The sequence below is a fragment of the Ammodytes marinus genome (genome assembly GCF_949987685.1).
Source record: "Ammodytes marinus genome assembly, chromosome: 6".
Taxonomy (NCBI): domain Eukaryota; kingdom Metazoa; phylum Chordata; class Actinopteri; order Uranoscopiformes; family Ammodytidae; genus Ammodytes; species Ammodytes marinus.
Genome location: NC_137235.1, coordinates 22,877,932 through 22,902,999, shown reverse-complemented (window position 1 = coordinate 22,902,999; position 25,068 = coordinate 22,877,932). Strand labels below are relative to the sequence as shown.

At 40.1% G+C, this 25,068-nt stretch overlaps 1 protein-coding gene across 1 annotated transcript in view; it reads right to left on the bottom strand.

The window, feature by feature from the left end:
- cnnm2b (cyclin and CBS domain divalent metal cation transport mediator 2b) overlaps positions 1–25,068 on the bottom strand; it is a gene marked incomplete at both ends in the record, with an annotated part of 43,277 nt that overhangs the window by 15,823 nt on the left and 2,386 nt on the right. The window lies entirely within an intron of this gene.

Sequence of the window (25,068 nt, the reverse complement as noted above, 5' to 3'; positions counted from 1 at the left end):
GCTCCATTCATATCAAATGTATAAATAAAGCTTCCAAATGTAGGTTTCTGGGCAAAGAATGACAATCTTAAAGGCACTTTAGTCTTGTGTGAACTGAATGTGAAAAGTCTTTCAATCGTCCAGCAAAGTGATTATTCAATTTAAAATGGTTACTTTTGAGCACAGTTTTAACATGCAATAGCAATACATGTCTTCTGTATTGGGTTCTTGTCAGTTAAAGGAATAAGCCACGTTTCCATAGCAGAAACTAGTTCCCGGAACTAGGAACCTTTGCAGGAACTGTGTGTTTCCACAGCAGGAACTACAGTATAGGGTCTGAACTGTAGTTCTCGGAGCTATGATTACCCCAGAAAACGATCCTGCTAGGACTTTGCAAAGTAAGTACTTATTTTCTCTCTCACTGGGAAGATCTATACCACTCTCCCGTCCGTGCGCTAAATATGTCAGCAATCCAGTTAGCCTAGCTTAACATAAAGACTGGAAACGGTTAAACAGTCACCCCGGCCTCATGCAAATGTAACAGAATCCAGATTTCAGGACACAAATGTATGCTAAACTGAAGGTTCTGCAAGGGAGCAGAGGAGTGTATTTAAGTAAAATATCCAACTATTTGACCAAATAAACTTAAAACATGGTTGACTTTCAACCTTTTACAGTTAAGAATTTCAAATACACAAAATAGTACTTAGTAACTGTTTATGCATCACTAGAACAGTAACAATAATTGAACATTGTAATAATTCTTTGGAGTGTCTGTTCTTGCAGGGATGCAGTAAACTGTTTGGCATTATCAGAGGAGGAACAATCAATGGGAATGTGTCAACATAATCTCACCTTTCTGACACTGAACAAGGCCCGACCTCCCACCCTCAATCTGAGTCAACTGAGAAGAGCTGGAGGACATGACAGAGATCAACACACACATGCTTAGCACACACACAAACACACATGACAGCGAACGTCACTTAAACTAATCCCCAAAGGATGTTTGTTCACATGAGGAACACTTTCCATCACCTCCCTCCATGGAGGTGTTTGCTCGGGGTTAACTATGAGAGATGACCCGTTGTAAGAGCTTTTACATAGATCACTCGTTAAAAAAGAAAAAGAATGACATACACGGGAAAAAATGAATGGCTATTCAGTGGAAATCACAGAGAAAGGCCTGTTTATGCTAAGTTTAATAGTGTTTATTCTAGAATATGTCCCGATGTAAGGAGAAATACATACAGTATTACAACTTCAATGGGACAGACATTAAAGGGAAAATCATAAAGCCACTGATTCGTGAGCCTCCCATCAAGCTGACATTAGCATTTCATACAAAGCCCCGCTAAGCATAATTGCGCACTCACACTAGGCAATCCATTCCTTGCCCAAGCACGCTTCACGCCAAAAGTCTAGTTTGTTTGACCAGTGTAAATGCACCTTACCGTGCTCAAGCACGACAAACTTCCTTGGCCCTGGCCTACTTGGAAGAGGTGTGCTCCGGCATGGTACTGGTGCTTATGATCGAGTAAGACAGTGGTCCTGCTGTAAGTTTATATGCGACTATTTCCGTCGACAGACATTTATAAAAATGCATTTGTGTTGGTCTGATGTTTGCTGCATATCTGGCGTGAAAGTTGGTACTTTGTCTGAATTGACTTACAACTTTCAAAATTCAAAACTCTCAAAATTCAGCTTGATCGCATGACCTTGGCTTTAAGAGGCAATTGTTTTTCTGATGGCAGTTTCAGGAGGCAGTACTTTTATGTAAATGAAGATCTACCAACGTAAACTCCTTTTAAGTCTATTTCTATCTCTATCAATGTTACAGACACACACATAAGCACACACACACAGAAGCACACACACACACACACACACACACACACAAACACTCGTCTTTCACACAGTAGCTCCAAATCGTTTGGTCCCGCTGTCCCACAAGAGGAGAGCATACTTTCCAGTTTCCCACAAAGACGGAATGCCACACAAGCGACAGAAAAAAATGCAGCTTCTGTCTTCCATAAATATATTAGAAGAGACAATGACAGGCTGTTTATTCATAGCTCCTTAGCTGCTGTTATAGCCGTGGGTTTTGTGAGGGGAGGGGAAGGGAAGGGAGGGGGGGGGACTGGAGGTAGAGAGGGGAGGCTGACCCTCTGGACCCTCTGGAGCCTGGAACTTGGAAGCGGGCCAAGGGGAGAGTGTGTTTCCTCGTGAAGACCAGTCGTCTGGGGTCCTATAAGCCACCACTGCTGCCTGACATCTGGGGCTGTCTAGCTGGGCTGAGGCTGAATGCACGCCGGGTAGTCCAGTACACAGGCACACTGCACACATCAGGGTCGGGGGTCAATTCACTTTCAATTTCATCCATTAAGGAAGCATGTTTTCTTGGGTCAAAACAGTGAAATGCTTTGGTCATTAAAAGGCTCATCGTGTGCGATTTCTGAGAAAAAGGTTGTGTCATGAGACCTGTAAATGGCTGTTTCAGTTTACATTTGTAATTGGGTGTAAGTAAAGACACACACGCGCACGCCCACACACACAAATATGCACGCGCACAGTCGCGCACGCACACACACACACACACACACACACACACACACACACACACACACACACACACACACACACACACACACACACACACACAGGATGATTTTGTTTCCAGTAACGACAAAGCAGCAGACGACTAAGGTACCAGTAAGTGCTTAATCTCACTGGGAAGACAGTCCCAGTGAGATTTGTTCACTTGGGTGAATAAAAACACTGGCTGGGAAAGAATAAAGATGCAGATCAAAACATCTTCTCTGCAAAGCTGTAGGCAGGATTGATAAAATACCTGTTGTCTGTCCCATGTTTAACTGAATCCACTGCTTTATTTGATCTTCTTTTTGTTATTTTTATTCATTAAAAACTGTACACCCGAGAGTTCCCAATACACGTTCCTCTCAGCTTTGTAAGGGTTCTCTTCCTCCCACTGGGTTTTAAATTCTAGAAGGGATATGTATCTGAATTATTGTATTTATACATTAGTGTATATTTTACGATTTTGTCGGCCAAATCAAAGGTTTTAAGCCAAGTGTAAACACGATTAAGAGTCTACAGATGTTAGCGGCTTTGTGAGGCTGAACTAAATGCTAGGGGCAGTGTGCTAACATGCTCACTGTGAAGATGCTAACATGCTGACGATGATGAGCAGATGTAAGACTCATGTTCATCATCTTAGTTAAAAGTCTGGACTAATTGATTATTCCTTCATTTTAACTGTTTTTAAAATCATGTCTTTTAGAGCTATGCACATTTTACTGTCTGTGTCTAGTTTTGTGTAAAGTGCTGGATGCCAAGTCAAATTCCTGTGTGTCCATTGATGCATTTGGCGAATAAAAGCGATTCTGATTCTGATCTTAGTTAAAAGTGTTAGTAGGCTAACGCATTTAGCACTTTACAAAAAGATCAGGTGGGAAGTCATCAGCTTTGCAAGTATTTATTCACATAGTATTAGACAAAGTTAATCATATGACCTTTAATGTTGCTAGATTAAAAAAGTAAGCGATCACCAAAGTGAAAACATTGTATAATGTGTTGGAACCATAGACTGTATATGGGCCGGAACGTGACAGTGTGTACCACATATTATGGGAATCCCTCCAAAAGTTGTCAAAACATTACACTAAAGCATTCAATCTAAACCTGCTTGTGGGTGGCAGGGGAAAGTCAGGGGATAACCAAAATCCAAAGGCTTCTTCCTCTGGGGACTATGAATCCATTAAACAATTATTGATATATTTCAGTCTGAATCAAAGTGCTGGACCGACCAACTCATCGACCGATAGACACTGCTAATTCCTATAGTGCCGCGCCACTACCAGGGCAAAAAATAAATGTGTGCGCCTATTGAAGTCCCACAATGTATACATTTAAATGATAAAATATGAACTCGATTTCAGGTCGTGAGAAAAAGCACAAAGAACAAGACCTGTGCCCACAGTGGTATACCTATACAGCTCTGCTTCTCTAGCATTGGAGGCATAGACAATCAATTGTTGCAGAAGAAGTGAGAACCAAGGTATCAAAAGTCAACGTTTTAAGCTCTTAATCACTGGTGTGCCTTCTCCACAGTTATACTACATACTCAAAATTGAACTCTTGATGGCTGCAACAAGAAAAAGCAACAATCCATCTATCCATCTTTCTATCAATCCCTCCATCAACCCATTCATCTGTAATCCAAGGCCAAGGCTGAGAACCTCCACCCAAGCCTTCAGAGACCATGCAATGTGCTCTTTTCCACCATTCCCAGCTTATTTATGGAATGCAGCTTTGTCATATTTTTCCATAGCGTAATTTCCCCTATAAATAGTCACGTAAGGCTCCGAGAGTTAGGGTGGGAGTACGAGGGGGGGGGGGGGGGGTCAGTATCTGTTGTGGATACTCATCGTTGCCCCCCTCCCCGTCTTGCTCTCCACCCTATTTTTCCTAAATATTTGAGCTCTGACAAATATAGTGCAATGTTAGGTTGATGGGAACCCGTTGGACAGCCTTTCTTCTAAATCTACCTCCAGTGAAAGTTTCCAGAAATTCTGACCCATTTTTCCATGGTAATGGACACATGCTGTACCCTAATGCTGGCACCACAATGACTATTTAAAGCTTCTTTGTTTACATACACATTTCGTCTGAATAATCGCGCAATACAATAACATAATTCCATGTCTTGGCCTGTATTAACTGGAGACATAAGTGGAATGTGAGTCTGTCCGTATGTTTGTGTGTATAAGTGTCTGTATTTTCTCCATTATAGATTGAAATGGATAAATGAAATGCCTTGCGAGTTATTCAAAATATTAGTATAAATAAGGGAACAAAAAATTACCCATAAAAGGTGGGGTATACGTTGTCCAGAGGATGATTGTTCATATTTATTCTAACCATGGCAATATTTGACACTCAGAGCGGGTGCTCTATCCGTACAGAGAGCCGATACCAGACGAGCTAGGTGTGGCTTGCCCCAAGTCAATGTGTTTAGATAGCCGTTTACAGAGCCTAGACTGTGTCAAAGCACAGACTCTTTTTCATTGGTACAGAATAAGTACAAGTAGCGGATGGTGAGTAGATATTAGCTGATTTTGATAGAAGTGTTCTTGGTGACAATGACTGAGTATGCCTTTAATCAGTCTATCAGAGAATCTCTTGTAATTCTGAGGTGAGCAATGTCACTCGAAGAAGTCAACTACACAAGGGCTTATTTCGTTCCCACTTGAACACCTGTCATTAACAATATGCAGAACTGCATTGACATTGTAACTTGTGTAAGGGAAAAGCCCAAATAAGGTAGTTTAAGTTTGAACATGCTAATGCTAATACTAGCTAGCACTACTTAGCCTACTACTGCTTACTAAAATTACAGCTGGTGTCCCCCAGAACCAGACAAATACATAAGGGCAACATAGTGTGAACTAACAGCTTAGCAGCACCAGACTTCAATAGTCCAACCACAATACAAAAAAGAAGTAGTCAGGAACCAGTAAGGCATTTTCTCTGTAGTTGCTTTATAAAAGGATGCAAAGACAAATCTTAAAGAACAGAGTCCGAGTTATCATTATTTCTAAGATCAGAAATGATAATATAGCCAATAGCTATTAGCAAAATGAGCAGAAAACAAGTAATTTACAAATGTTTCCCCAAGTTTGCTTTTCTTAACCTTAAGTGCAACCAATGTTTTTTTTGCCCTCAGTTTGGTAAAGGGAATGGGACTCAATAATAGGTGTCTACCAATCATCAGAGGAACGCTTGGCCCATACAGTAAAAAGACAAAAAAAGGTTTGCTTGCTTACATTTGTCTCACAATGTTTGTGCTTTCCCCTATATAACATAGTCATAAATTGCCCTAGATCTCAGATGAGTTAATAGTCATTATTTACCAACATATGTAACCATGATGAGGAAATCATATATGTGAACATTGGCTTCCACCGTCTTAGGGACCCTTTGACAGAGATGGCCACACACATGGTTCATATTTTTTTGATCACCACATTCACAAATCCTACTATTACTATTGCATTTCCAATCTCTAACCATCACATTTGAAGGTGGAGTCAGCAATTCCGTCGAATGTTTGCTTTAAAAATCACTTTTTGTCAAAATCAGTGAATATATCCTCATGACTCATTCCCTGTCAGTACTGTGTGCACACTGAAAAAAAAATCCAGTATTAAATCCCAGCCTAGGCACTGCAAACAGGCATGTTGCTATGGTGCCCCCCATTTGTTTACATACCAGTTTACAGATTCTAGGCTGTGTATTAAAATAATTCAGCACACACACACACAGTAGGCAGGAAGCGGTTTGTGAGGAGATATTCATTTAACACAAAGTGATTTTGACAACAAGTGTTCTCCAGAATCACTGACGCTACTTTTAATTGAACTCATTCAAAACGTATAGAGTATTACCATAAACAAAGGAGGGGACAGAGATGATAGATACCAGCCGCTATGCTGCTTTTAAATTGTCAGGCATCTAAAATAATTCAGCTAGCGAGTAACAGCACAAAGGGAGCACAATGCTTTGTGTCACAACAGTAAGTATTCTTATTATTAAGTTGTTGTGAAATGTAGTCACCTGCTTAAAGTTGTTAAAGACGTTGTCAATCAAGCTGGAGTTTGTGTTCAGTCAACAACACTTTGGTCACTTTGCCATCTTTGGCCATTGGGGTAAACAATGCAGTTAACATGATATGGACTGATCAGAGAGAGGTTAAGTCTGCTCACAGCTACTAACTGTCATTAAGGGGCCTTGGTCACAAGATCACTCCGCTGCTACTAGTGGTGTTTAACTAAACAGACACACACATGTAGTACAGCCACACACACGCACACACACTGCTGGAAAGACATTGTTGTTCATTCAGAGAAGCAGGCTTGCTGTCGTAGCTGGCTGCGTTTGTTGTTGAAAGGTCCCCTGGGTGGAGATTCCTTTGGGCCTCAGTCATAAGGAGAGGCATCAATGGGAAAGCAGTGGGGATAAATGAATGGGCCTGTGGTCAGGTGCTGCTCTGTTATGCCAGTGTTGCAACTGCTGAACGGTGACCACATCACCCAACGATGACAAGAACTAGGGTCTTTTAAAACAGCGTAGCAAAAAGTACATCTGAGTCCATAAAAATTGACCAATTAATGTTTATTATTAACTTAACTGTGTTGTAATATATATCGGCAATTAGTTTGCCTGAGCTTACCAAACTCAAACTAGCAGGTGTTAGCTTACCCTTTTTGACATACAGTATATAAAGCTACACTTGCTATGTAGAGCAACAGTGACACTGTGGACACAAGTTTGCAATTTGCAACTGCAGTCGGTGGCCCATTGATTGAATACGATGTGTGTGATCATTGCTATTCATTCCTCTTTTTTTAAGAAAAAAACTTCCTGAATGACGCTTCAGGCTGGCAGTTTCCCTCTGTTTCTAGTGTTAGCTAGGCTAAACCAACTTGTCACCAGCCCTGTGTGCAAAGTAGAACTTTGTAACTATTTAAAGAAGTTATAACATACGACGGAGTATTTGGGCCACGTTGAGAAAATCAATTAAATAAATACGAGAATAAAAGTTGTAATATTACGAGATTAAAAGTCGTTATTTTATGAGAATAAAGTGGTAGTTTAGGCTGTGTGTTATTTAGAGATGAACTATTAGAAGAGTATTTTCCCGTGCTGTGGAACATCTTGTGAAGTTGTGCTTCAGTACGCTATAGGTTTCACAAATAAGGAAAAACCTCAATATGTTGGCCTATTAGCTCCACGTTATCATACGTATCAGGATTTTGAAAATAATATGTAAGAAACTGTGTTGTAATGTTTATTCTGAAATACCAGAAACCGGATCTGAAAATACACACTGTCGGCTAATAAACGAACTGAGCTAGAGTCCGCTCCCAGTAACTGCGTGTAGGCCTACCTGTATTTATTAATAGATAGACCAGTCATAACATGAGTCTGTTTAGAAGAAAGAATCACTTGGAGGAAATTAAAATAAGAATCAAAATAATAAGAGAATTAAGTCTTATTGAAGTCGAGAATAAATTATGAATGAGTATGATAACGAGGAGCTGATGGACCAAAATATGAAGTATTTCCTTGTTTGTGAAACATACACTGAAGTACAACTTCACAATATGCTCCATGTTCCTCATTCTAATGCAGGGGAAAAGACTCTTCTGACATTTCTTCTCTTAATAACACACTGCCTAAAACTACCACTTTATTCTCATAATATTACCACTTTTGTTTATGTATAATAACGACTTTTAATCTCGTAAATCTTTTTTTTTCTCAACATGGCCTTAATAGTCTGTCGAAATAAAACCCAATCCTCAACTTAGAATATGAATTTGTGAGGAATAAATAAACAACTTTGCTGCTACAGCCTTTACCAGTCTAGAATGACCAGTAGCCTATAATATAAACTAACTTTAGATAATGTTGTGTATCTGGTGTTGCTCGGTAATTTTGTTGATATTATCACTCTTCTCGATTTAGGCTACAGTTACATTTTTTTTATTGTAAAATTAAGATAACAATGGCTTTATGACTAATGTAAAAAAGAAAGTGACTGAGGGGAATTTGGAAAATTAAAGGAGAAGTAAGCGAAATGGTTCTTTTTTTTGTCATTTTTATGCTTTATTGATAGTGTAGAGACAGAGTTGAAATGGGGCAGAGAGGGGAGTGACATGCAGATAACGACCGCGGGCTGGAATCGAACCTGGGCGCCCCCCGAAATGGTTCTTTTAACAAACTTCCTGTCAGTGACTTCAGTTAGCAATCCCCTCCATCGTCCCTACGTCACCACATTAACGCACAGCGGTCTTCAAGCAGAGAGTTATCTAGCGTCATCTGAGATTAAAAAAAATAAAAAAATTACAACATAAAAACTGACACTGGGAAGGATTTTTACCTGCTCACCTATCTTTCGCTCTCTGTGCGTGCACGGGCAGAGAGACGTGCCCGTAGCATTCTCTTCTGATTGGATAAACAGTTGTCGGATACCAGAAAATGTTCTCGCCAATTACACGAAGAGCGGAGTGACTGAGAGACTGTATGAATATAGAGCGATCAAACATGTATATTAACATAAATATATCGCTTAATTTAACTCGCTGCTATGTGTGTGTGTGTGTGTGTGTGTGTGTGTGTGTGTGTGTGTGTGTGTGTGTGTTGTCAATGTCGATGAGAGTAAGCATCTTGGACAATACTGCTATAAATGAAGCCATTTCTCACAACTATTTTTCTTAATCCTTTCCAAGCCCATACAGCAAAGTGTGATACTATTCAATACATTAAAAAAAGATACATCCATACATTTTTTATACAGTATATGATTTGCTTTTCTTATGTTTGAATGTTTGTAAAAAAAAACATAGAGCTGGAAAGAGAAAAAGAAAGTAATTATATTGAAATGTATACAGTATTGTACTGCTTCTGATAGAAAAAAAATATTTAAAAAATAAAATAAAATAAAAGATACATCCACTAATCCTGATTTTTTTTTAAATAATTATAAGAATAAACCTAAGGCAATATCAATTGACGCATTCTGCACTTGTGACACAGAAAGAGTGAGCTAATTAAACACCTAAAAACACGCATTTTTGGCACAGAGTACTTGGAGCTTTGAAACCCATAATTAATACCTCAATAAAAACAATTAGCCGGAGCGAAATCCTTAAAGCTAGAATGAGCTAAGTGCTCGATAAGAAAGCTCCCGTGCTTTGTACAATAAGCTTTGAGAATGTGGGTTGTTGAGGGAAACCGTGAACGTCAAATCAGCGACAACTTCCTGCACTCTACAGTATGTTGTTTTCATTACATTACTCATCTGCACACAATCATCAGACTACTAGTGACTATGGACATGATTCATAATAATTGTTATGTAAAGTCTGATTTTAACTGACTATAGTTTGTGTCCTGATGTGAACAGGCTTAAGCAAAGCGTGTCATGAATATGTTCTAGTAATGATCTGAAATAACTCTTCTCAAACAATTAATAGGTGCACTATGTAACTTTGGGTGTGTCAGAGAAGTGAACGTTTTCATAGATATATTCTCATAACTGAATAAACTGACTTTCCTCAAAGGAAAAATTGGTACCCTGGAACACTTTTTGAAGTTAAAAAGCCTCCTTTCACTCTTGTTGTTTACAGCGGCAGGGCCCACAGTTTGGTTTACAATCATATTTTAGTTTTATTTTGGTTCCAGATGCCTCAAAATAATTAAGCTTTGATTTATGATGATAGAATTATTCAATACTAAGAATTATATGTACATTCAATATGTTCTGCAAATGTAAACAAATCCCCCTTTACATAAACTACAGAGTGCACCTTTACAATCTTGACCCTGTACCGCCAAACAGCTTTAAAAATAACTTATTGCACCAATAAGTCCCTACTGAATACTAATGAACCATTTCATATAAAGGATAACACATTCCATCAAGCCTGTCACAATTCATAGCCCAAAAGGGAAAATCCACCCTGAATTAAATTAGCTATTTCAATGATTTGGAATAGAAACATCAAGACTTGAGCTCACTAGAATACTACACAAGCACATCAAAGCCCCCATCTGCAATGGATGCAAACAGGACAGGAATTGTAGGGTTAGCTGTGGATAGGGTTAAAGGAATCGGAGCCTGGATGTGGGTCTGGAGGGTCAGCCGGAGCAGTGGCAGGGGCCGACAGACCATAGTAGGGCTCTACTAGCAGTTTCACCCCTCGCTGTGTTAGTCGGGAGACACCAGAGAGGGGAAAAGTGCAGGCATACTAAGAGAACTGAATGACCTAACAATGCATCACTGCATTTACAACAAAGCAGTATATCTGGTTTCTAAGCGGTTCTGTCATGATCCTACTTGGGCCTCTAGGCCTTGTGTTGTTTTTTCCCTTTTCCCCTTGTCTGTGTGCTGGTCTAATTGCAGGGTTGGAGTCAGGTGTGCTGGAGTCAATCACCAGCATTCACAGCTGCCATCAATCATAAATCAAATGCTCTTCATATACCCGGCCCTACCTTCCAGACACTGCCAGATTGTAGATTCTGTTTCCACATAGTCAGTCCTCTCTCTAAGCCAGCGGTTTTCAAACTGTGGGGCGCGCCCCCCTTGGGGGGCGCGGGGTTATGGCAGGGGGGGCGCGGATGAATATGTAAAAAAAAAAAAAAAAAAAATGTATACCAAGATCACGGCATAGCTGGACACAAGTTCTTCTGCTTCGTTCCCCTCACTGCATTTAAATGCATTCAGTAAATTACAGAGAAATATGTCTTGTTAAAGAAAAAGAGCACCAAGCCCAACCCAGAGGACCCTGCATACATTTTGTTTATTTTAAATTAATATTTTTATGGAAAATCCATGTGTCCTTCTTCAATAGCTTCTAATTCATCAGACCCAGTGTCTCCAAATTATTTGTTCACACAAAATTCCTCAAATTTAGCCTCTTAATTGTCCTCTCAAAGTGCACCAGATTCATGCATTTCCCTTTAAAAAGGTGAAAAAAAATCTCCCGGGGGGGCATACCCCCGGACCCCCCTAGGAGGGTCTGGTTCTCCACTGGCTGCTATTCTCCTCCAGCAGGACATTGGAGGCACTAGCGAAAAAACACTGGGTGTGTGAATGACATTTAACTAGTCAATAATTTGGGCAAGTCTGTCTGCCTATCTTTCTCACTCCGATGCACACTCAGTCAGTAGTATCCATGCTTAAAGGAAGCAGGATTAAAACACTGGATTAAGATGTTAAAATGTATTAAATGTGTTTAAAAACGCACATTTTTTTTTAGAATGTTTCAAAAACATGTTTAAATTTGTAAAATATATATTTTTTTTGGGGGGGGGGGGGCTCCACTGAAATTTGTTCTCTGAGGGGGGGCTCACTCTCTCACACTTTGAAAACCCCTGCTCTAAGCTAACCTGTTTGCAGCTCCGCTTTTTGCATTTTTTCTGGCTAACTCCTGTTTTTTCTGCCTAACTCCTGTTTTTTCTGCCACAGCTCTCCCGGCCTGACTCCAGCCACCAGCTCCAGCCCTCGCCCGCCAGCACTTCCTCCCGGACCCCTCTGCCTGCCTGCTCTAGCCTGGTCACACTCAGCTCCCTGGACTTGCCCCGTTGCTCTCTCCCTGGAGCCCCATGACAGCCAGCTCCCCCCCCCCCCCATCACGGTCCTAACCCCCTGCTGGTTACTTCCAAAATAAATCTTCTTATAACTGATACTGTCTCCGCGCCTGCAGTTCCTCCTGATCCAGCCGTTACAGGTTAATTTTGAATGATGTGGAAAACAGCGTATTCCAGTGGCTTTTATCCTGTTTTACACTCACTGTACGTAATACACGTCTCATTTGTGTCACATCACATTGAGGTAAACCTTGCGATATGAAGCACGGAAGTAAGTAGTCCCCTCACTGCTCCAGGATAATGTGATGTAATTATACTTTTTACTGTCAGGGACGCCTTGTAACAAACTTTGGAAACGTTCTAGTTGACTTATATTGATTCTTGACCGAACGCTATGTCTAATAGCAAGACTCCATGAGGGGAGGCTATAAAACGCTGCTCAATGCTATAACGACAATGGAGGAGGCTAACGCTGCTAGCCCCCTAGATGCTTCGCCGATACAAAATTTGACATCCTGAAACCCACACTTTACTCATAAAAATTGTCTTCATGTCAAAGTAGAATAGGAATGACCTTTACACAGATGAAGGTGTGTGCATTCTAGCAAGTTAAAGTGACTAAAGTGTCTGCAGAGTGGAAATATTTTAGAGTTTGTAAAATGAAAGCAACTAAAGCACCTCCTGTGATGCCTGCAATGTCAGAGCTCTGCAGGCCAGCAGTAGAAACTATTTTTAGTGTAACCGATATGACGTGGTGCCACTGTTAGAGGAAGTAAATGTATTATGACGTCTATTCTTTGTATTGACTCCTTTAATATTACTTTGGCAGCGTAAGAATGGTCAAATGCACGTTTGAGAATGACACTTCTTGGCCCATTGCTAATATATGCTTACTAATGGCTGGTGCCAATTTCTCAGAAACCAAACAGTGGTGTGAGAAATGTGGCCCAACATGACTTTGATTAGTTCTCACAGGAATCTCAACATCTCAAAATCTGATTCATTAACAAATAAATCACACGGAAGCATTGTGTAAAGTTTTGAATGCTCAATCCGTGTTGTTATTCGATTCATTATTGATGCGTCGGCTGAAACGAAACACTACCGCTGCTGCAACTCTCAGAAAAGCAGGCTCCATCAGCTGATTGTAAAAAAGGGGACTGGTGTCTTTCGGGCCTGTGAAGGGCCCGTCTCGGGCATTTGCTCATGCCAGAAAATGGGAGAGACGGACAGTGTGCCCGGTGTTATCAATGAAGCCAGCCTCTTGGCTCTCCAAAAAGTGCAGCTTGGAAGACGTCCACGGCAGGGCATTAGGCCTGGAGGTTTGTGTCGTTTGTAATTTATAACACTGAGGGAAATGGGCAAGAGGACAATATGGAGAGAAGAGGGAGAGAGGGAATGTGGGAGGAGGGGGATGGGACTTTGCTGCACAAGCAAGTGGCTTTGCTGCTTCCCCTGAGTGTGCTGCACAGAGCATGGATACTGGGCTGACCAAGCTGGAGGGCTTTCTCTCCCTCTCGGAGGCACGGCCTGAATGAGCCTTATTTTCCCCTTTTGCTCAAGTTAAAGTTTGACAGAAACTGTATGAAGGAGATGTAGTCGTGCATACTTACACAGAAGTGCGAATGCAGAGAGAACTGTTTTTTTTTATGAAATATTGACAGCTGTAGTATAGCAGCTTAAGTGTACGTCGGAGACTCAAAGAGAAGGCAGTACATCAAAACAGATGATTTTCAAAAAGTCGAGTATCACTACCTCCAAGCTTTACTGGAGCTCAGTAGCTTCACCAATGTGAGAAAACTATGCCTGATTATTACAGCAAAAACCTGAGATTCACAGATTGGCCCATCTCAGCCTCCGCAGCAAATCATAATCATCATTCTTCAAACCCCTCCTGATCATCATACGGTGACAGTAATAGCAGCAATTTCCCTTCATTTCATACGAATGACATAATGTGCAACACCCAAATTCCTATGATGATATCTTGTAGACATAAATGCAGTGTAAACAAACATCTCCCCAGTGACGTTTTCCTCTCACCAGAGACACAAAGAATATTGCTTCTTACTCTGAAGAAAAAATTGAAAATTCTCACACACACACACACACACACACACACACACACAATTATTCATTTTATTCTCAATTTCCATAGTGAGAAGAGTTTCTGCCATTAGATTCAAACATGAGGATCTCTGATAAGTTTTGTCTGAGTTTTGGGATGTTCACAACGTTGACTGAATGGTCTTGAATGAGCTCCAACTGCATTCTTAATTGTATTCTCCTTTAGAGTAACAAGATCAGCCATTAAAATGCATGATCGCCTCTGACCATTCACTCAACACCGCAGACACCAACAAGTGTCTTGCCAGTCTCAAGAGCACAAAAGCCAAGAACTGGATGTGTGCTGTGATCATTGAGGACAGCTCAAGAGATGCTCATTTGACATTTAATTAAAAAGGATATGTGAGCTTTGAAAGGGATTTCTATTATTTAAATACAATTTTTTACTTTAGTTAAAAAACTAAGTTTGTAAGTTAATTTAAAATCCAAATGAAATAATGATTACGAATGTACTAAGTTTTCATTAAACCGATAAACAGTACTTCAGTCATAGTCTAGCCTAGTCTGCTGTTGCTCTCCTACCATGTCAATTATGAAATCCCAAAAATGTGTCAACTCCTTGTTCCTCAAAAAGAAAGAGCACACAGGTCCAATGTGATCTCTGTTTTGGGAAACAGCGTATTAAAGGGAACGTGGGGGTGGTTGCATTCTAGATTGCATAATACATTTTTTTCCCTGAGCATTGCATTGCTGCAGATCCTTGGCAACATGTGCTGGAAGCAGACTCAGCTCCTTAACTACGTCCACAACACAAAAGCGACAAAGCCTTTCCGACAGGAGCGGCCATCATCAGGAGGCTACTAGGAATGAAATGAGTCACTTATGGGTCAGGTTATTAAGAAGAAAAGAAAAAAAAATTAAAACTTTGGGATTTCTACATTACCCATATTTTTAGCACTTGAGACAACATAGTACACTGTTGTGATCTCTGTGGGAAAGACTCTGACCGAGAGAGACCTGAGTAATACAGAATGAGCATTCTACCTCAGATTTATCCTACCCACTTCCTTGGTACAACATGGGGCTTATTCTTAACACTGTCTCTTTCTCAGCAGTGTCAGCACATATTCATAACAGTCCATTGTCCTCTGTTGTGAGCAGTCTTTTGATACATCGCACACATCGGACACACAGAGCCAAGGAGGCCAAATCAAAAGCTCTTCCATGAAAGAAAATTCACACAATTTGCTCTTCAAAGCAATTCTCACACCACGTCAGAACAGGGACCTCGTTGTGATTCTTTTTAAATTCACGACGTTATTGCGCCTTCAATTTGGTGGCACAAACGTTGACCAATTACTAGAGCTGCAACGATTAATCGACGAATCGATTATTAAAATAATCGCCAACTATTTTGATAATCGATTAATCGTTTTGAGTAATTTTTTAATACAAAATGTCCAAATTCTCTGATTTCAGCTTCTCAAATGTGAATATTTTCTGGTTTCTTTAATCCTATTATGACAGTAAACTGAAATATCTATGTGTTTTGTACATAACAATACATTTGAGGACGTCAACATGGGCTTTGGAAAATGTATTAACATTTTTCACCATTTTCTGATATTTTACAGACCAAAACACTAATCGATTAATAATCGATTAATCGAGAAAATAATCGATTATCAAAATAATCGTTAGTTGCAGCCCTACCAATTACTGCTAACTTGGAGGCTAAAGCATTTTTGAATTGATGCCAAATATAGCAAGCTGCCACCGACAAGAGTTGTAAGCCTGTGCCACAAAACGGCATACACCTACCTGAAGAAGTGGAGCAAACAGTTCACCTTTTCACCCTAGCATACACATGGCTGAGCAGCAAATCCAAACCGTTGCAGACAGAACTAAATGATGTAAGTTTTTTTTTTAAATGCGTATTATGGGCTGCCCAGGGGGAGGAAAATAAATGTAAAGCAAAAGTCATAATGCCAGATCAGACAGGCTTTCGGGAACGCACTGCACCTAGATTCACACTCCGTAACTGTTGTACTAATCGGGTCTTAAAAGCCTACACTCCATGTTGTACCAGAATCTGAAGAATGTAGGCCAATTCCAAAAGCAAGTCTTTTAACACAGAAAACACAGGAGTCCAATCCAGACAATATGTAAATCACCAAAAGTCAATCGTGTCTTCTTTGATTTATTGTTTGCACATTAACCATTGAATAGAACATTGCAACATATTCGGAATGTCTATAAACCTATACAGTGTTGCCATGTTCAACACAATTCCTAGTGCTTCTAAAAATGCTACTTATTAAATACAAATAGTGTACTCTTGACATTACTGCTAAGGACTTCCTAAATCATACTAAATTGATACATAGGCTGACAAATCCACCATTGGTTTTCCATTCACTTCAGTGTAAAAATCCACTAATAGAGATTTTGATCTTGCTCGAAAAAAATCCAACACAGTGAACATTTCATCAAGTTGAGCAAACATGAGCAGAACATGTTGTGAATATATAATGTCCACCTTGTTGATTGTTTTTCATTGAAGCTAGGCAAAAAGGTCTGAAATTCTGGAAACCCCAGCACATCCTTAAAGCTATGGCGCGTACAGTTTTCATATGAATGAATGCTGGTTGCATTCACGCCAATGCCAAACGAGTTGACAGAAAGTTCATTTAGCCTATCAGCTCCACAGTACTCTCTCTGTATTTCTCAGTATGGCAGCGTTAACAAACTGGTGTCACCCCCTGACACTGGCAAAGGAACTAAGAAAAACTCCCAACAAACGCCCAAGAAATGTTTCAGTTGATGTTTCTACTGCTAAGAAAAAACCTGGATAACAGCAGGAGGTATAAAATCCATTCGCTGACAGTGTTGTTGTAATTTCTCCGAATTCCTCATGGGGGGCAACAAAAGTCAGTCACTTTAGCTTTAAAGCGGCTCTTGTCATCATTATTATTATATAACTGATCAATCCTTGACTGTGTTTCCATCAACAGCAGACCTGTGCCCAACATCTAACAGAGCACAGACAAAGTTAGTGCCAAGCTAGCTAACATAGTACATTATTTAGCAGGTAGAAGGCCCAGATATTTCCCCTAGGAGTTCATGGAGACCAAAACATATTGACTGGAGAAGCAAACGACCCCACATCAATTCTAACAAGGCTAAATGTAAAAATTATTTACGGTTTGCTAACATGTTTTCCATGGGGACTTCCAGTGCGATATTATGCCAATGTTGTTTTTAGCTGGACCCAAGTGGTAGCCTGGCATTCCCAGACCTGCCACTAGTTGGTCTGGAAACTCTCCGTTGAAGCTTTTTCAAAAAGACCAGAAATCTGGGCTCACGTTTCAATTGGTTCTATCTAATATGGGCGCGCCAGAGCCCTTTGTATGGTACTCTGGGGAGGACGTAACCGGATGACGACAGTGACGTGCATGCGACGTCGAAGCCGTGATAGTAAACATCAAAGATGGCTGCGGATATGTTGTGTGAGTTTGAGACTGCTTTGGCCTCGACCCTTTACGATTTGGAAGACGGCACTCAAATATTTCATTAGCAAGTAAGTGGAATGTTCTGTTTTGCCGACTGACCACGGCAAATGTTTAATTTAACAGTTTAACAGCTGTTCGCTAAACGAACGGGGCTTACGTCACCTTGTGCATCGCTCTGATTGGTTGTAGTGCTATCCAACTGCGTGCAGTGGCATTTGAAATGCACGCGTAGGAGCCGCCCCTTGAGTTGGAAATTACTATTGATCGTGGCCAGACCCTCTATCGTTCAAGATATCAGGGTCTGGATTTCCAGGCTAGCCAAGTGGCAAAATACACTACTATGACGCAAGCCTAACCGGGACAAAAAGTAAAGACAACTGTGATGGATCACCTGCAGTACACCCAGCAAGTCTCTACACTCTACAAAACCAATGGGCTCAAACATGCAAAAAGACTTTGTTGTCATTTGAAGTGAGAGTCAAGGGAACAGTGGATGAAAAGTTACCACACTGCAGGTTTCTACAACAGACGTTTGCATTCTCTCTATTAAAGTGAAGTCAAAGAGGTTGCATAAGCGCATATGAATAGTCACCAGATAACCAATGATATGCAGGTGCTAATTCTGAAAAAGAAAATGCTCAGCAAGAGTTTTCATAATAACTTAAAGGTGCATATGTAAATTTGTGTGTGTCAGAGAAGAGAAAACTTTCAAAGGTATATTCCCATAACTGAATAAACAAACTTTCCTCTCAGGAAAATTGGATCACTGGAACACTGTTTAAAGTAAGAAAGCTACCTGAAAACTTACTGTTTCACTGTTGTTTGTTTGTGGCAGCAGGGTCCACAGTTTTATTTACATACATATAGTCTTACTTTTGGTTCCAAGTGCCTCAAAATAATTTTGTTTTGATTTATGATGATAGAATTATTCAATACTAAGAATTACATAAAGAGTAAATATGTTTTGTAAACTAACTGCAAGCTCTACAAATGTAAACAAATTCCCATGCCTTGAAACTGCATAGTGCACCTTTAAGCTGAACAGGTGACTGGACAATGGATGAGCAGGAAACACATTGATGTGATTTTAAAAAGTATAGTATTCATACAAGAACGAGAAATTATGCTTTTTAAATTATGCTTTGCACACATGTATGTTACATGTACTTGTCACATGCTTCATTTTGTATGAAACTTTATTTATGTTTAGAAAAAAAATCAACGCCGTCTCCCTATAACGCGAGGCACAGTGAAATGCAGACAACCTTTGACGAGAGGTATTTAGTTCTGATAAAGTGAGCGGCCGGCAGCAGAAGTCTGGCTGAGTTCAAAGGGGTGTCCCTCATCAGGAAACATTAAGTGTTCTTACCAACATGATGCCATTTAAATCCAACACTTGTTGCAGCATTAGCACCAAGGGTTACCAGGCAAACACACACACACACACACACACACACACACACACACACACACACACACACACACACACACACACACACACACATTCTAGACATTTGCTATGATACACTCCACACAAACACCCAGAAAGAATAAACGCATTTTAAGACTGACCACAAAACCCGTCACCTACTTCAACAAGGCTGACAGAGTATATATATAAAAAAAGACTTTCACTTTAAGACAAAGTACTGAGCAAAGGGACCGTGAAGGCTGCTGAATCTGAATTAAGCATAGATTGGCCTATATTGCGACAATCAGGGAACTAGTTCAAGACGTGCCGGGCCTCATGTAGGCACTTTTACGCTGGGGACTTCAGTCCCTGGGCTATGAAATACTAGCTAACTGGAGAAACCATGTGCTGAAATATCGGTCATTTAGCATTAGGAAAGTGAATGGGTTTTCACACAAGGCAGGAGGGCTGCTATCTTAACTAAGCTTTCAAAGGAATGTTGAGGGGTATTTTTCATAAGCACAATGGCTCCAAGACTTGTCATAACATTGTGCATATCTATGAAACACTATATTACTGATAAGCATTGTGCTAACTAAATCAAATGTAATGTAAGAAGTGTTTGAGTCTGTTGCTGTTAGCAGGACAAGCGAGACAGTTTGGGGGAAAGGGTTTTCCTGAATTCCTTGTGGACTCACATATCAAGTTAGGCCAGTGTGGAGATGAAAGAACAACTGAGCATAACCTGTCTTGAGCCCTCCAAACATCCATACTAGGGCTGCAACTAACGATTATTTTGATAATCGATTAATCTGTCGATTATTTTCTCGATTAATCGATTATTAATCGAATAGTGTTTTGTTCCGTAAGATGTCAGAAAATGGTGAAAAATGTTGATACATTTTCCAAAGCCCATGTTGACGTCCTCAAATGTATTGTTATGTCCAAAACACACAGATATTTCAGTTTACTGTCATAATAGGATTAAAGAAACCAGAAAATATTCACATTTGAGAAGCTGAAATCAGAGAATTTGGAAATTTTTTATTAAAAAATTACTCAAAACGATTAATCGGTTATCAAAATAGTTGCCGATTATTTTAATAATCGATTAATAATCGATTCGTCGATTAATCGTTGCAGCTCTAATCCATACAGTAGATCCCATCCTCCACCCCTGGCTACAACTTCCTGTGAGTGGGTGGAGAACTTTCACTTTCTGGAATATCACACATAACTCAGGAGTCAGAAGGGGCAGCTAAATCCCTGTTCCTGACTCAAAGGGCTTGGTTTGGTCCCAAATGGCACACGCTGACCCACTCATTAACCGGTAAACCTGCAGCTTGACAAGCAGCCCCCCCGGATGACAGTAATTGTTGCAATCGCAGGCCGAGAGCAATTAATGGAGGGGTTAGAAGTTTCCAGAGGGGTGTCTGCCTGAATTAAAAAGCTCCTGCATGAATCTGACCGCAACCCCTAACCTATAGGGAGCCCTGGTCGGGCCAGGACTCATTTCTCAAAACTAAGAAAAAGGTTGAGCTAAAATAATATGGGAAGTACTAGCTTTGCCACTGTTACTGTTGAACATATTTTTATTGTACTTTACTTTTTTAAAGATGCATCATTATAAATCAAAACTAAATCTTTTTGAGACACCTTGAAGCAAACGTAAGATTAGAATGTGTTTGTGAACCAAACTCTGGGCCCTGCTGCTTTAAACAACAACCGTGAAACAGTCTTTTTCGGGTAGCTTTCCAACTTGAAAACAGTGTTGCACGGATCCAATTTTCCTGTGAGTAAAGTTTGTTTATACAGTTATGAGAATAAACCATAGAAAATGTTAATTTCTCTAACACACAAAGTTCCATTGTGCACCTTTAAGGCCAACATTAATTCAGTTTGATTTCTGAGTAGATTGTGTATTTACAATCTGTTTTATTTTGTGTTTGTCATCAGTATTTGTTCTATTTGTTGTTGTAGTTTCCTTTGTTTCTATTTCAAAATTAAAATGTAGATTGTATTATTTTGTCCCACAACATGTATCCTACATCTTGAATAAAATATACATGACAAAAAAATAAATAAAAATACACAGCGTTGTAAAGGTGAGAGTGTGAGCGTGAAAGCATCACAAATCCACAACCGAGATCCTTTGCCAGGAAGTTCAAATCCAACTCCGCAACACATTCTCAAATATGAGCGTGTTTTACTTATTTCTTATTTTTCTCTCTTTCACAGCCGTCTGAAGTCAGTGCAGCCCCGCAAGCGCCATCAAATTAATTAACAGTGACTTACAATACAAAGCACTTTGAACCGAGTGTGCGCTGTGAACAGAGCCAGATTGACGGGAAACTTTGACCCCGCAGCCCTCCCTACTACATTTGCTTATGACTTCCATGAGAGGCAGAAGGCGAATTCCCTCTGGCGCAGGGCCAGCCGCAGTAGCACTGCTGGGCCACTACACACACCACTATACCATGAACTATGTTGGCATCATAATGGGAACACAGCAAATTATGTATTTGAGTTGGAAGAAACCAACAGAATTCACCAAACACCACTTCATTGAGTAAGCAGATGTACCTGAGCCCACAACAGAAGCTGTTAGCTAGACTTTGAGGGTTTTTTAGTGATACAATCTTTTCTATGCAACTTTAACACTCCAGGCTATTATATAGTAGGCGACTAGTACCAAACTGATACGATGAAAATCAGTATAGTAAAGGCATGGAGTAATATTCTATAATAATAGTTTGTATACATGTGCTAACGTGAAAAATAATGCTACAGATAAAACACATTGCACCCCACAAGAGCTCACAGTTATGTATTCCATTAACTCTAATTGAAATGTGTTACATGTCTCATTTAGACTTAACTTCATCCTGACCCAACTCAGGTATATATCAATGTCAGGCACCATAGCTAGCAGGAGTGGATGGGAGCTAATGCTAAACAACACTGCGGATGCAAACGGTTGCGTGTCCCTACAGAAATTATGACATTGTGAGAGGAGTCTTTCATTACAAAGCTGCACCGTCTGCAACACAGTCTATAAGACTATTTTCAAATGTTATTCCATACTACATTACTTGCTCAACTTTGTTTAATAGTTAATTGAGTTGACGCTTAGCATTAAGTTAAACAGAAGCATGTATCGTGGCATGTGGCTCCTTTGAGGATAATACATTTGAAATTTTAATACAATGGACTTTTGTTCCAAAATGATACAAGAGTCAGAATAGGTGATCAAAAGCACAAAATGTGGTATACTGTGATAGGTCAACAATCCTGCATACGCACAGCAAAACACTTCATCTGAGGAAGTCTCGGTGAGGACTACAAACTACAGTTTATGTGTCACTGAATTCAATGAGATGTTGCATTAGGTGAATTGTGGTTTTAGCTGAGTGAGTGGTATATGCTCATTCTTCTATTTATCTGTTTGATTTCTACACCCACTTTAGTCCTTACACTGCCTAAATAATAGGTATCTACCATCAAATGTTCTCAGTCCACTGGTGTGATAACTGGGTTGAGAGACACTGCGGGGTCATATTTAGTTATGATGTTATTGTAACAATGTAGCGGAGCATGGCATCAGACTCTGTTGAACCCACTTTGGGAAATATGACAAACAAGGTCAAGGCACGTGATGTTTTCTGCTGCTACTACGTGTCTGTAAATAGTCAACTTTGATGAAAACAAACAACCCCCCCCCCCCCCCCCCCCCCCCCCCCCCGCTAGTAGCTATATTATGTAATGCTAATTTGGCACAGAGAGGTGAACCTAATTGCTGGTAATGGAGCTGAAAGATTTGTTCTGTTTTCCCTTCAAATTAAGCCTCTTAAAGTAAAGTGAATATTGTAATGAGCAGGAAATGCATCAATCGCACTTTTCACCCTTCATTTAAAGCATTGAACAGGTAAACATGGTGTTAAAGGTGCACTATGTAATTTTTGGTGTCAGAGAAATTAAAATTTTGTAAGGTATATTCTCATGACTGAATTAACAGACTTTCCTCACAGGAAAATGTGATCCCTGGAACACAGTTTGAAGTTAGAAAGCTACTTGAAAAAATACTTGTTTGCTATTGTTGTTCATATTAGCAGGGCCCACAGTTAAACATCTTGTACTCTAACGTTTAGTTACAGGCCAGAAAATGATTGAGTTTGAATTTATGAGTATAGAATTCTTCAATACTCAGAATTACATAGAGTAAATATGGTTTGTAAACCATCTGCAAGCTCTTGTCAGGATTTTAATATCCAAATACTTATTGAAGACTATAGCACCTTCATTTGCTTATGTAATCAATATATATCTATATAATCAAACTAACAATTAACCATTGATCTTCATGTGATATAGAAAGTCGTAAAACTCTGTACTTCGTTAAAAAGCTCCTTCTCGAAAGAACACATGCATTTTGTTGTACAATCTTTGTTTTCCCACAAGCTGGAGGCTAACGATGTATTCGTTTTCTAACAATGAGTCTCTGTAAAACTCACATCACCAGTTAGCCACAGATAAGACACATTATTGCACCAAGGACATTGGCACGTAGGAGTTTTCTCCCATATAGCAGATTCATCAATCCGGAAGAAAGCCAGAAGAAGGATGATTTTAATAACATGTGACAAAATAGACCAATCAAATGCATATCTGAACTTGTTATAATGTTGTTGATGAGAGGAGAGAAACTCACTTTTTTTTGTATGCTTGATCTGCAATACGCTGTAACTTCGCCGTCATTATTTTACATTAAATCTACCATTGAACTGTCACTCGACTCCTCTCGATACTTGATTCCTCTGTCTCTACTCTTGGGAAACGAATACGTGAATTAATATAGTTTTATTACTCTGCAAATGTAAACAAATACCCCTCCCCTGAAACTGTATAATGCACCTTTAAGAAATAATTGACAGGTAGAGCAAATGTTCAAAATCAGGTATACCTTAGTCAGAGGCAACAACAGAGAAAGAGAAGGTGGCTATGCAAAACATCAGGTAAACCGTGGTTGAGGTAAACATCTCATTCAAATGGCATGCACATACACACGCAAACACACACACTCACACACACACATACACACACTCAAGGGTGTTAAAGGCTGTTATTCATTATCCACACGACTGCATTCCAGGGCTGGACAAAAGGAGTTATCGCCACCATCATTCAGAGAGGCAAGCACAGGAGGGGTAGAGAGAAGGATTTAAGCAGGTTCTCAAACAAGATGCCCCCCACCTGATAACCTTAGCACTGCCCGTTGCACCATTCCCACATGTCCTAATGCATTCACAAATCACAGAGAAAGAGGCAGAGAGAGAGAGAGAGGGAGGGGAGAGTGAAAAAACCTGAATGAGAGGGGAAGGTAAGAGGAGGAAAGCAAAGCAGGACAAAGTGGAGGAGAGAGAGAGAGAGGGAGAGCGTGTGAACATTAACAGTGAATGGAAGCGATGGAGAAAGATAAGGACACCTCCTTCTGCCCCCATTCACAGGAAGTGACCGGTGAGCCTTACTACTGATGTGGCTGCTTCACTGCTTTGATAAGAAATGCCCAAACAACCCTATCCTCCTCCTTCATTGTTTTACTCAAAAAGGTGGAGTCAGTGATTCTGCAGAATGTTTGTTGTTAAAATAACTTTTTGTAAAGAAATAAAAAAGGGAATATTGTCCTCACAATCCGCTACCTGACCATATGTGCGCCGGAAAAAAATTCCAGTGTTAGTACACCAGCCTAGGCTCTGTAAACTAGTATGTAAACAAAGGGTATGTAAACAAACGGGCACACCATAGCTATATAGAGCCTACGCTGTCTATACACACCAGATGTATTTTCCCGTACACAAACAGTATGTACGGGTCAGTGGATTGTGAGGCGATATTCACTGATTTTGACATCAAGCGTTCTCCAGA